Source organism: Bos taurus, chromosome X (genome assembly GCF_002263795.3).
Source record: "Bos taurus isolate L1 Dominette 01449 registration number 42190680 breed Hereford chromosome X, ARS-UCD2.0, whole genome shotgun sequence".
In the NCBI taxonomy this organism is placed as follows: domain Eukaryota; kingdom Metazoa; phylum Chordata; class Mammalia; order Artiodactyla; family Bovidae; genus Bos; species Bos taurus.
The window spans coordinates 18959000-18972505 of record NC_037357.1 but is presented as its reverse complement, the minus strand read 5'-3'; the positions used below and the strand labels follow the sequence as shown (position 1 = coordinate 18972505).

The following is a 13506-nucleotide window of genomic DNA, read 5'->3' as shown; positions in this document are numbered from 1 at the left end:
AATATCTTGTAATATCCTATAACACAACATTGTAAATTAACCACACCTCAACAGAAAAAGTGGGCTTCCTGATAGCTCAGTTGGTAAAGAATCTGCTTGCAATGCAGGAGACCCCGGTTCAATTCCTGTGTCAGGAAGATCCCAATGGAGAAAGGATAGGCTACCCACTCCAGTATTCTTGGGCTTCCCTTGTGGCTCAGCTGGTAAAGAATCTGCCTGCCAATGTGGGAGACTGGGTTCTATCCCTGGGTTGAGAAGATCCCCTGGAGAAGGGAAAGGTTACCCACTCCAGTATTCTTTCCTGGAGAATTCCATGGACTGTATAATCCATGGGGTTGCAAACAGCTGGACACGACTGAGTGACTTTCACACTTTCACTTTCAATAGAAAAAGCAGGCCTACATGGATGTTTAAATTAATTACACTAAAAATTCAATTTTCTCATTCATACTAGCCACATTTCAAGTGCTCAGTGACATCTCTGTGTGGTACATATATGCAATGGAATATTACTTAGCCATAAAAAGATGAAATATTGCCATTTGCAGCAATATGTATGGATTTGCAGATTGTCATACTGAGTGAAGTAAGTCAGACACAGAAAGGACAAATATCATATGATATCAAATGTGCAGAATCTTAAAAAATGATACAAATGGACTTATCAACAAACAAAAAGTTACAGATGTAGAAAGTAAACTTATGGTTATGAGGGGTAAGGGGGAGGGATAAATTGGAACATTGAGATTGACATACACACACTATATACAGAACAGATAACTAATAAGTACCTACTGTATAGGGAACTCTACTCAATACTCTGTAATGCCTATATGGGGGAAAGACTCTAAAAAAGAGTGAATATATGTAGAACTGATCCATTTTGCTGTACACCTGAAAACTAACACAACAATGTAAATCAACTATACCCCAATAAAATTTTTTAGAAAAGGAGAGACATCTCTGCAGAAAGTTCTATTGGACAGCTCTGCTCTAGGATTCCATGGACCTAAAGCAAAGAAACCCTTCCCTTAAACGAACCCCTACAGATTTAGTGGCTTCTGAACCCACTTCCAACCTAAGTCCCACTGTCTTGTGATTTTGAATACAGCTAGGCCACAGAAGAAATGGCAAGCAATATTTACAATGGTGAAGAACCCTAAAAGTTTATCTACCTTTGAGGAGCCTTTAGTCATCTTCAACCATGGGGATCTTAGCTAGACTTATGCCTTGCAAAGACAGTAAACCACCAATCCCTTATTCCTCCCCGCTAGGGGTCACCTGTAGTTCAGCCAACATCACCATGACCCTCACCCTGAAACAGCATTCTAAGTGACTTTCTCATGAGAAAAATAGATGGCAACAGGGCAGGCCAGCAGGAATCAGGTCTGCATTAATAACCAAGGACATTTCTCACGCCTTGTGCCAGGAACTGTTCTACGCCTCCCACCTATATTGGTTCATTTAGCCCTTACTCAACATCAGGAAGTGGGCTCTAGTACCGTGTCCTGAACACAGGTGAGAGACTGAGGTAAGGATGAGGAGGACTGAATAACTTGCTCCAAGTCACATGGTAAATGCCAGAGGGGAGTGGCGAGGAGTTTGGAATCGACCTGCTACTGCAATGCTAAAGTCTGCTGCTGCTGCTGCTAAGTCGCTTCAGTCGTGTCCGACTCTGTGCGACCCGAGACGGCAGCCCACCAGACTCCCCCGTCCCTGGGATTCTCCAGGCAAGAACACTGGAGTGGGTTGCCATTTCATTCTCCAATGCATGAAAGTGAAAAGTGAAAGTGAAGTCACTCAGTAATGTCCAACCCTCAGCGACCCCATGGACTACAGCCTACCAGGCTCCTCTGTCCATGGATTTGCCAGGCAAGAGTACTGGAGTGGGTTGCCATTGCCTTCTCCGAATGCTAAAGTCTAAAAACATCCAAACGTTCTCAGTGAAATCTCTGAGGTCACAGAGGCCCTCACATCCATGTCTCCACAGATGTCAACCCTAGTACCCACCCGGGCACTGTGGCTCTTCTTTGCCTGTATTTTTGGGGACACCTCATGTACCTGTCCTCCTTCTTGGAGTGGGACAAGGAAAAATACTCATGATTCCAGCCAATCATCCCAAATGGACACAGTCCCCATCTCACCTTTATCTTGATGGTAGTCTGGGTTTTGGTGTCAGACCCATCTAGTGATAACCTGCTAGCCGTGTGATGCTGACACCCAGGGCTTCTGTCGTTAACATGAGATAATCACAGCACCTCTTTCCTAGAAGTTCCCTCGGCAGAGCCCACTGCAGGGAACAGCAGCATCCGTGGCACAGAGGAAGTGCTCAGGAAAGGTCATTTCCTAGGAAGCTTCTGTTTAACCTCCACCCTGCCAAGGCACCTAAATGTCTCTGGGGAGCATCCAGGGACGTGCCTTGAACGTGCTCCAGCCTCGCAACCGGGCAGCCCTCCCTCGACGGTCCCAAACCTTACACCACGTCGACCAGGGAACTGACCCTCCGGGTTTCCCCCGCGTCGGCCCCTCCGGAGAAAAACTTCACTCCATCCCGGGGCGGATGGCTCCTCCCCAAACCCGCCAGAGCGAACCCGGGCCCACAAGGCCCATGGATGAATAAGGGTGTAAAGAGAGGGCACTCGGGAAAAGGATCGGGGGACAAGCTAAAATGCAGGTTTGAAAATCGGGTACCCGCGGTGCGGCGCGGCCGCAGCGTGCTCCCCGGGAGGATGTTGCGCTCCCCGCCCGGGAGAAGCCCGCGAAGGCCCGGCGGGTCGCAGGGGACGGCGGCGGGGACGCGGGCCGGACATGGGCCCTCCGCCTGTCGCTCCTTCCCACGCCCGCCGCCCGATCGGGACTGGAGACGGCGGGTTAGCTCAGACCGAGCGAGATGGGAGCCCGGCTCCCCGCGCCCGCGCCCCAGGGACGGCCACGCCCTCTGGCCGCTCCGGGACTCACCGCCTCAGCGCCCGCGGCTCTCCCAGGCTCACCGGGTCCAGCTGCCTATGGCGCAGGCGCGCGGCCGCGCTGCGGACTACAACTCCCGGCAGGCTCCACAACACTCGCCCAGCGATCTCAGTCTCTAAGGATGCTGACGCGGGAGAGGCCTGGGATTTTCCTTGGCCTCCCTCGGTCCTGAGGCCGCTTTTGGAAGCGATCCCATTTCCGGTCTTAAACGCCTGTAAATTCCTGGGGATTGGGTGGGGCATGCCGCTGTTCTAGATCCTAGCGCTGGCTTCTCTCCCATCAGCCCTAGAGTAACTGGAGCGGCTGGGGACTTCCTGAAATCTGTTATGACTGGATCAATGTTTTTCAAACCTCTTTTTAGGAAGAATTTCTTGTGAGGACCTGTTAAAAATTCAGCTTTCTGGGCTCTCCCCCGACACCCGTACGCATTGGATCTCGCGTGAGCTGGAGGATTCGCATTTTAATAAGCTTTCCTGGGGATAATGACCCTGATCTTTCCCTTCCGCATCATAGTGCCCTTGAGCTATCTTTGTATTGTCCTCTTAAAGAACTAGGATTTGACGAAGCTCAATTCAGTTCTGTTCAGTCGCTCAGTCGTGTCCGGACTCTGCGACCCCATGGACTGTAGCACGCCAGGCCTCCCTGTCCATCACCAACTGCCGGAGTTTACTCAAACTCATGTGCATTGAGTCGGTGATGCCATCCAACCATCTCATCCTCTGTCGTCCCCTTTTCCTCCCGCCTTCAATCTTTCCCAGTCTTTTCAAATGAGTCAGTTCTTCGCATCAGGTGGCCAAAGTATTGGAGTTTTCAACTTCAGCATCAGTCTTTCCAATGAATATTCAGGACTGATACGCCTCTCTGATTTCGGCCGCCACCAGAGAGCTCTTGGATCTTTAGGTCGCCAACATGGCCCCTCCTCTTGTCTTCCAATTGGTCATTCGCTGTTCCCGCCTCCGGAATCAAATTTTCACTTCTGGGTGGTCAGCGGTGTTTTGGCCAGGCCAGAGGCAATGATGTCATCCGGAAGATGTAGTCCTCACATTTGGCCCGAGCAAGTTTGTGTGTGTGTCCTCACATTTGACCTGGGCTAGGGATGTGTGTGTATGTGTGTGTGTGTGTGTGTGTGTGTGTGTGTGTATCTTGGACGCCAAACTTTGGTGTTGGTCCAAGACAGAGAGGAAAGAGCTGCCAGCAACTGTGCCTCCCAGAGGCGCTGGTGGAAGCTAGACGAGGCAGGCACCCCACCATCCCGAACCCACAGAGGCCAAAGCACTTCAAACAGCTCTGTCTGAGCTGGAGTTGGGCTCATGGACTGGGACTTGGCACCAGGGATACGCTGACTCCTGCAGATTTTGTGTATTGTTGCATGGGGCGCCAGGTGCCTTCACCAGCTGTTTTGGATGGTTTGCAGGCCAAGATAGTCTGCGTTTGACCCCAACTCCCAAGAGCAAAAAGTGGTGAAACCACTTTGTGCTGAAACCTCATTGTGAAACCAGAGTAGTTTCTGCAGCTAGAGCCAAAGGAGGCCCAGCTCCAGGGCCTCTCATCTGCGCTTCTGTGGATTCTGCTGCTGGTCCCTGGAATCACTCAGGCAGCTCCTTGAGCTTTGCCATGGATGTGTGCCTTTGGCTGGGAGAAGAGCATGGAGCAAGTCCTGAAGCTGCTGGTGATGGAGCAGTTCCTGACCATCCTGTCCCAGGAGACCCACAGCAGGGTGTACATGCAGCTTCTGCACCATCTGATAAACTTGCCAAGAAGCTGTGACTCTTTTAAAATGCATGCAGACAGAGCTTTCGAGAATGAGGGAAGAGGTGACCAAGAAAGAGATGTTTTATGTGGGCTTCGGTAGCCCTGACTGGGACATCACAATGTCTTACTTCCCCTCAACAGTCTCCTGAGTAGAACGACATGGGCAAGTGACTTTGTAGTGTAGTCTGGAACTTTCATCCTCCAGATTCACCCCCAACCAAGCACACAGAGGAACAGTGTAGAGTGCCTGTCTTCACAGGGAGGCAGGTCACTGCTGCAAATAGTCAGTGTCATCTTGGATCAGAGGGGTTTGGATCCTGGCTCTGCCTGTTGCTCAGTGGCAACGTGACTTGGGGCAAATCACTTTCCTCTTTGGGCCTCAATTCCCTTTGGTAAAATGGCATCTGGGATTTTGAGGATTTAAGGGAGACCAGTGTGTACATTGGAGAAAGGAAATGGCAACCCACTCCAGTGTTCTTGCCTGGAGAATCCCAGGGACGGGGGAGCCTGGTGGGCTGCCATCTCTGGGGTCTCACAGAGTCGGACACGACTGAAGTGACTTAGCAGCAGCAGCAGCGTGTACATTTGGATCACATAGTTGATGCTTAAAACTGAGCAGGCCTGGTGCGATTTCTGCTTATGGCACACCCTGCTGCTCCTGAGGCTGACACAGGAGATCCTCTTGAGCTCAGGACTTCTGGGATCCAGGGCACTCTGTGATCGTCCACAAGGAACATCCCAGCAGCAGGGGACCACCAGGTGGCCTATGGAAGGGTGAAGCAGCCCGGGTCTGAAATGGAGCAGGTCAAAATTGCCCTGCTGATCAGTACCACACTGTGCCTGTGAGTAGCCACTGCCCTCCAGCCTGGGCAACATCTCGAGACCCCGCCCTCCCCCCAACAAACAAACAAAGGAAGTTGTTAGGTGTTGTATTAAGGTCAGCAGTCAGGGCTGGGGAATGGCCTCACTGACGGGCAGGATGGAGCATGGCTGCTAACAAGAGAGAGTTTCTGAAGTCAAGGTGGAGTGAGTGTGGAGTGAAAGACCTCAGAAATGGTGGTTTGGGGTCTTTCTGGAAGGGAGGAGCATGTCTTCGAGTCCCTCTTTTAAATTAAACTTTTCATTTTGATGTTACTGTAGATTGACAGGCAGTTGAAAGAAATAGAGGTGTCTCTTTCCCCTTTCCCTCATTTCCCTAGTGGTGTGAAGTGAAAATCACTCAGTCATGTCAAACTCTTTGCAGCCTAGTGGACTGTAACCTGCCAGCCTCCTCTGTCCATGGGATTCTCCAGGCAAGACTACTGGAGTGGGTAGCCATTTCCTCCTCCAGGGGATATTCCCAACCCAGGGATTGAACCCAGGTCTCCCACATTGCAGGCAGATTCTTTACCATCTGAGCCACCTGGAAGCCCTAGTGGTAATACCTTGCAAAACTGCAGTGCAAGGTACACCCAGAATATTGACATGAATACAGTCGGGATACAGAACAATTAGTTCATCACTGCAAGGGCCCTCCTGCTTTTCTTTCATAGACTCACCCTCATCTTGTCCTTCCCATCCACCCGTCTCCTACCCACTCCCAAACCCCTCACCTCTGGCAACCACTCTTTTCTAGAAGTTTGTCATTTTAAGAATGTTTTATAAATTGAATCATAGTTTGTAACCTTTTGAGATGGCTTTTTCCCCATTCACCGTAATTCTCCAGAGATTTATCTAAATCCTTCTGTGTAACAATATCTGTTCCTTTTTATTGCTGAGTAGCATGCTATGATATGTATGTATCACAGTTTGTTGAACCACTCACCCACTGAAGGACCTGGGGGTGATTTCCAGCTTTTGGCTATTACAAACAAGCTGGTACGTGTGTGTGTGCTAAGTTACTTCATTCGTGTCCAACTCTGTGACCCCATGGACTGTAGCCCACCAAGCTCCTCTGTCCATGGGGATTCTCCAGGCAAGAATACTAGAGTGGGTTGTTATGCCCTTCTCCAGGGGATCTTCCCAACCCAGGGATCAAACCCTCGTCTTTTATGTCTCCTGCATTGGCAGACAGGTTCTTTACCACTAGCACCACCTGGGAAGCCCCAAATAAGCTGGTATGAACATTTAATTGTTTGTTAAATTATTTTTATGGTTGTTGCTTAAAATCACAGTCAGATGATTCTGATACCTAATTCATTTTGGAGTTAGTGTCACTTGGTTGTCTTTTGTCATTCAAGTTGTGAATCTCCTGCTTCTTTGTATGAAGGGTAATTTTCCATTGTGTCTTGGACTTTTGGTGTCATGTTAGGAGACACTGGATTCTGTGGAAGCTTGGTAGTGTAGTAGGTAGTCTCCCTGTTTGGGTTTGGAGAGCAGGTCCTGGGCTGTGGTTGTGTGGACAGCGTGATTTTCTGAGCCTTCATGGGGCCTTTGCCTTGCTTGGTTTATTGCAGGCTACTGGGGCTTCCTTGAGTTCCTGGGGATGCTGCCTGGGAAATGGAAGCAGTTTTCCCAGGCCAGGCCACCTTGGGATTCTAGGTAAGGGAAAGGATTCCCCCTGCTGCCTCCAGAGACAGGAATGCTTGCTATGTGGGGAGCTTCTGGAGGCAAGAGGCACGGACCAGTGGGGCTGGGGAGTATTTCCTGGGCCTGGGCTCTTCGTGGCCTGATTCCTTTTGCTGGTGCCTCCCAGCAGCAGAGTGGGTCTTGGGGGAGTGGGGAGGGCAGTTTCAGGCCCAGCTGAGAAGCAGTGCTCTTCCTTGGCAGTGAATGGCAGTGAATGTCTTTCCTAGGGGACAGGAGTCTTGGGTCCCTGAGTGACCTAGAACTATCCAACTATTCCCTTGATTTTTTTTCAGATTAAAGCTGAAAGAAATCTGATAGGAAGTGTGATCTCACCATCTCCACTGTGTCTGAGAGCCCCTGCAAAGACTGTTATAATGAATAGAATTTCCTCTCCAGTGTAACTCAGGAAAATTATATCAACATAAAAACATATCAAACTAGAAGGACTGACAGGCATCTTTCATTTTAGCCAGTGAAACAAGGGAGGATTTTGTTATTTTACTTTTTTTTTGCATTTTCCAAGATTATGGACAGGCATAAGCAGGTAGGTTATATGACTTTTTGGCAATGGCCAACTCCACCCTGGTGCAGCTTGTGTCGGCATCCACAGCCATTTGGACAAATCCAGATAATTTCTGTGCCTCCCCAGTTGCCTACCAAGTACAAAACTCATTATGTTTTTGGAAGCCAGGGTGGGTTTTAGGTATTTATCTGCCAGCCTTCTGATGATTGGTATGGGTGTGTTAGGACTGACTTTAGAGGTTCTTTTATCCATGACTGGTTGATTCCACAGACAGCTTTCAGAAGAGAGCACAGCTGAGAGGGCCTGAAAAAGATGAGGAAACCCACTTAATCCAGTGGACTGAGGGACTTCTTGCCCCACACCCCTGCCACCTCCCCACCACACACACTTGCTTTCAGCAAGTGGTCATAAGATATTGCTTTGGGGCATAGTATAATTTGAAATGTCAACCTTATCATTTCCTTCATGCTGTCATATACATGAGTCTGTGTTGAGAATCTCTGTTCTGTTCCATTGACATATTTTTGATTCTTGTTTTAGTCGCTAAATCTATAGTATAGATTTTCACATCTTGAAACAGCTCACAATCATGGCTGTTTCCACATGTTGTTTAGTTGCTCAGTTATGTTAACTCTTTGTGACCCCATGGACTGTAGTCCGCCAGGCTCCTCTGTCCATGGGATTCTCCAGGCAAGAATACTGGGGTGGGTTGCCATTTCCTCCTCCAGGGGATCTTCCTGACTCAGGGATCAAATGTGCAAGAGGATTCTTTACCACTGAGACACCTAGGAAGCTTTCACATTGATGCTCTTTTATTTGATTGAACAATCTGTTCATTTCATGGCAAAATCCTGTTGAGGTTCATGACTGTGCTTGCACTGAATTCAAAGATGTATTTTGGGAAGAACTGATAGGATGGCAGTAATTAATTTTCCTGTCATGCAAGAAATGGTCTTTTTAGTCTTAAAACAGAAAACAAAAATCTTCAAGCACATTTCTCTCTAGTTTTAAAAATGATATTCATGTGCGTTTTGTAGTCAATGTGAAATGGACACATCATTTCTGCTATTTCATATTTTATTGTTGGAGCACATATCTTCTTTTATGTATTTAACTTATATCCAATAGTTTTTATAAAATATCTGGGTGAATGACTTGTTATTCCAAAGAGACACCCACTTAAGACAAAGGCAATTTTTCTAATTTCCTTATGTAAATAAATTATAGTATATCAATAATATGATATAAAATGCAGCTATTGAAAATGGTGAAGGGGTCCTCTATGTATTGACCTGGAAATAATATCCAAGAAATGATAGTTGAAGAAAGAAACTTGAAAAACAATATGTGTCTTAGTATCACATTTGTATTTCTTCAGAGTCATCTCTATTGATAAAAGTAAATGCAAAGAATAAAATCAGAAATGTTTACAGCAAGCAAATGGCGGTTCTTCTGGGGTAGGAGTGTAAGATGGGGGAATACAGAAAAGGGGTGGAGAGATGGATTATTAGTTGATCTCTGTAGATGTAATTCTTGTATTTTCTACAACAAGAGTCTAAAAACGTGAGTCAATTCTATAAAACTATTTAAATAGAAAAAGATTCCTAGAAGCATACATTTGAGACACAGAGAGGTGCAAACCTCAAGGCAGGTTGACCCAGATTCAGCCTCTTTTCTCCAAGAAAAGAGCACTGGGGCTCAGAAGAAAGATATCAAAACCCCAAACAAACAGTGAACCAGCCTGTAACTAGAGTTCAAGGCAAGGGCACAGACTTTGCCAGGGAAGACTCTCTACCAGTCTGTGGCTTTAAGAGGTTCTCATTCAGGAGAGAAAGAGAAGGTGATGATATGCATTCTCCAGTCTCAGGCTTCCATTTTATGAGGAATACATTCCTGATAAGAACAGCAGCAGCAGACCTCTGCTCAGGGTGTCTGTCTGCTAGGCACTTCTCCAAAGGGCTTAACATACTCTGGCTCATGTAATGTCATAACAGCTTTGGTGGGTCCATTGTCATGCCCACTTACCCAGAAGAGGGCACTGAGGTACAGGAAAAGCATGTAATTGGCCCAAGGTCATACAGCTGGTATGTGGCAGAACCAGGAAGTGAACCCAATTTGTTTGGCATAAGGGCCCCAGCCTTCTACCCGTTCAGTTTGCCTTCTCTTGATCCTTGTGGAAGACGAGGAAACAATTCCCATCCCTCTATTTGTTCTGAACATTGAAAACAGTATCCTAGTGCCTTTACATGGTCCTACATGAGCGAGAGGAAACCCGGATGGCCGAGCCTTCCCTGCCACTCAAGGAAGGGGGCACATGGCCTGGGTCCCTCGTCCAGGCATCCATATCTCGGTTTTCTCAGTTGTCATGTGAGACTGAGCAGGGCAGCCAGTGTGGGGCCAAGTCACATTTCCTCATAATAGTCATTTTAGTTCCTTAAACAGTAGCACTGTAAAAAACACAAAGCCCAGTCTTCACTGTTAATAAAAACATCCTGTAGAAATCTATGTCCTACTTTGAGACGATATCCCCATGGGTCACATACTTTTAACATTAACTATATAGTTTTTCTATATCAGAGACTCACAAGGTAATATGGCGTGAGAAGTCTGACCACTCACAACTATATTTCTACAATTGAACATCCCATTTATGTGAATTGGTATTTAACAAAAAGCAGCAATTTGAGATTCATTGCCAAGGCTGGCAATGAGATCAAGGAAGTGTAGAGAATCCTACCTTGAATTGAATTGCCTTGAAGCTTTCACTGGATGATTGGATCTTGATACCACAATTGCTGACATTACCCAGCAGACCTGTTGAAATGCAATGAACATAGTTAGGATACTTTTTGTATCCTCCCATGGGAGAAGTTTTAACAGAGAGATTTTGCTCAAGTCAAGGAAGAGCCAGGACTTCCCTGGCCGTCCAGTGGTTAAGAATCTGCCTTTCAATGTAGGGGACAGGGATTTGATCCCTGGTCATGGAATTAAGATCCTACATACTGCGGGGTAACTAAACCCACATGCCGCAACTACTGAGCAAACGCACTCTGGAACCCACAGGCTACAACTAGAGAGAAGCCCACCCACCACAGCTAGAGAAGCCTGTGAGCTGCAATGAAGAGCCCGCCTGCTTTAACTAAGGCCAGACACAACCACATAAATATTTAAAAAAATAAATAAAAAGAAAGAGCCTAAGACAAGAGAACTGAATGTCCAGGGAACAGATACACAGAAGGTACTCAAACATAGGTGATGGTCTGCCCTGTCTTCCAGCACCTCTAACTCAGTGTATTCAGGCCTGAACACAGAGAAACTCAGGTGGTGGCAGCCATGGTCAGATCTTACCATTGCACGTGACCAGAGTGTTCTGAGCCATTGTGAGTCACCATGACTCCTCTTGGTGCCTAACCAATCAGGCCCTGCGACTTAGAGAAAGGTAGTGGAAGAAGGGGAAAAGTCATTTTCTTCCCCTTTTTTGCTCTCCCTTCCAGACCAATGGTTACTCCTGTGAAAAATGTGGCCTCTCAGTATAACCTCCGTGGTAAAACATTCAGATACATTTAGCTAATGTAGCATCTTTAGCTGCCATCACAAAATGAATTGGCTTGATGAACCCCAGCCCTGCTGGATAAAAGTTAAGTGACTACCATTTGCCCACATTAGGAAAATGTTGCTGCATCGTAGTGTTAAGAGTACAAGCTCAGGAGGCAGGCTGTTTAATTTCCAGTGCCAGTTCTGTGGGACCTTGGACACGTCCTTTAAACTCTCTGATCCATACGTTCCCCCCCTGTAAAGGTAAGAGGACAACAACACTTCCTTTAGAGTTGTGAGGATTGAATGAGATGATACTGCTGAAGTGCTCAGAACAGTGTCTAGCACACAGGGAGTGCTCGGATGACCTTAGCATTCATCTTCGTGGTCATCTCAGCCACAATGATCTGATGCAGCCTTAGTTGGATATACTGTATATTGAGTCCCTTCAAAGTTCACCTCCCCAGTGACACTGTTCCCCTCCTCTTTATCGCATTTCCAAAGAAGAGGTCTTGGCGCAAGGCAAAGTTCATGCTCCTCACAGTATCAGAAGGGGCAGGGCTCCTGAGTCTCAAGCTGGTCTCAGTGTCATGCTGATGGTCAAGTCCTTGGTTATGCAGTTACTTGTATTCTCTCAAAAGACAACATTCCATTTGTATTCCTGAAAGTTCTGCTAGCATCTTTGAGAAGCATTGCTGGAATAACTCAGCATGGGCCATAGTCCCAGAGAGCTAGGACAACTACTCTTACAGCCATGCATGAGCTCAATTCCAGTTCTCACTGGGGCTGAGGATCCTGAGGTCTGTCTGTGACCTAGACACGAGCCAGTCTGGGCATCTAGACCAGAAGCACTGCTGCTGGTGTTACTAATGGTGCTCATTAATCCCTGATTAAGGAGTCATTGCCCCAAGTCAGGCACAAGACCATGAAGTTCCGTAGCCTACAGACACACCAACTATGGTCTATGTCTACAGCGTTGCTGGTGGCAGAGAGGAACATGTGCCCTCAGGCCAGGACATTTTCATTAATGTAGTGCAAGGCACTGATGTAAAGGTGAGCTTTGTGTCCAAATGGAATAAGGATTCATATACCAGCAGTAACATCCTGAAATTTAAAGGGTAATTGTATACTGTAAATAATTAGTACAACATTTTTCATTAATTTACAGGAATCCAGACATAATAACACTCTGCTCACTTGCTTTGGAAATCAACTTGTTAGTGCAAATGCTCCCCCACTTTACCTTGTATCAAAGACAAAAGCACTGATTGATATAAAATAAATGTATGTTCAAATCCCTTCACATTGAGGATTCAATTTAAGCCACATTTCTTCATCTGTAAAGTGAAGGTCATAATTGCTCCCATCCCAGAGTTCGTCAAGAAAATGTTGATAGTAAAGGATATCACTTCAGTGTTAATGTTTGCTGACAGATTTCAAGCCCTGCTACTACTCCTTCCCCTTCTTCCTACATGTGTGGGCAAGCTGATAAGAGCACCTGAGTATTCCCTCCTTTTTTATGTCTATTTTTTATTAGTTATTATTTAGCATTTTGTGTACATGGATTATGCATTCATTGTGGAATATATTTCCCAATTCCTCCCTCTTATTACAACTTTTTTAAATACATATCAATTCTTTTTCAAATTCTTTCCCCATTTAGGTTGTAACATAACATTGAACAGTTTCCTGTGCTATACAGTAGGTCCTTGTTGGTTATCTATTTTAAATATAGCAGTGTTTACATGTCCATCCAAAACTTTTAGTCTATCTCTCCCCTATCCTTCCCCCTTTGTAAGCATAAATTCATTCTTTAAGTCTGTGAGTCTGTTTCTGTTTTGTAAATAAGTTCCTTTGTATCATTTTTTTAATATTCTGCATACAAGCAATATACAATATTTGTCTTTCTCTTTCTGACTTACTTCACTCAGTATGACAATCTCTAGGTCCATCCATATTGCTGTAAATGGCATTATTTCATTATTTTTTATTGCTGAGTAGTATTCCATTGTATATATGGACCATATCATCTTAAAGAAGATTTGGGACACATATTCCCTCCTTTGATGCAAGCCAGAAGCTCAAACCATGCCAGCCTCATCCAGTGGTAGCAAAATCCCTCACTCCAGCTCCATCTCCTAGGCCCAATAAAGCCCCAAAGTCAATTTTCTTTCCATGTTCAC

At 46.3% G+C, this 13506-nt stretch overlaps 1 long non-coding RNA gene across 1 annotated transcript; it reads right to left on the bottom strand.

Annotated features, from left to right (window-relative positions):
• Positions 1–6718: 6718 nt before the first annotated feature.
• Positions 6719–12186, bottom strand: LOC101907515 (uncharacterized). Its single transcript, XR_001495522.3, has 3 exons — positions 11069–12186; positions 10527–10603; positions 6719–8092 (listed from the first exon to the last, which is right to left on the bottom strand). It is a non-coding gene; the product is annotated as an uncharacterized lncRNA (long non-coding RNA).
• Between the last annotated feature and the right edge of the window lie 1320 nt (positions 12187–13506).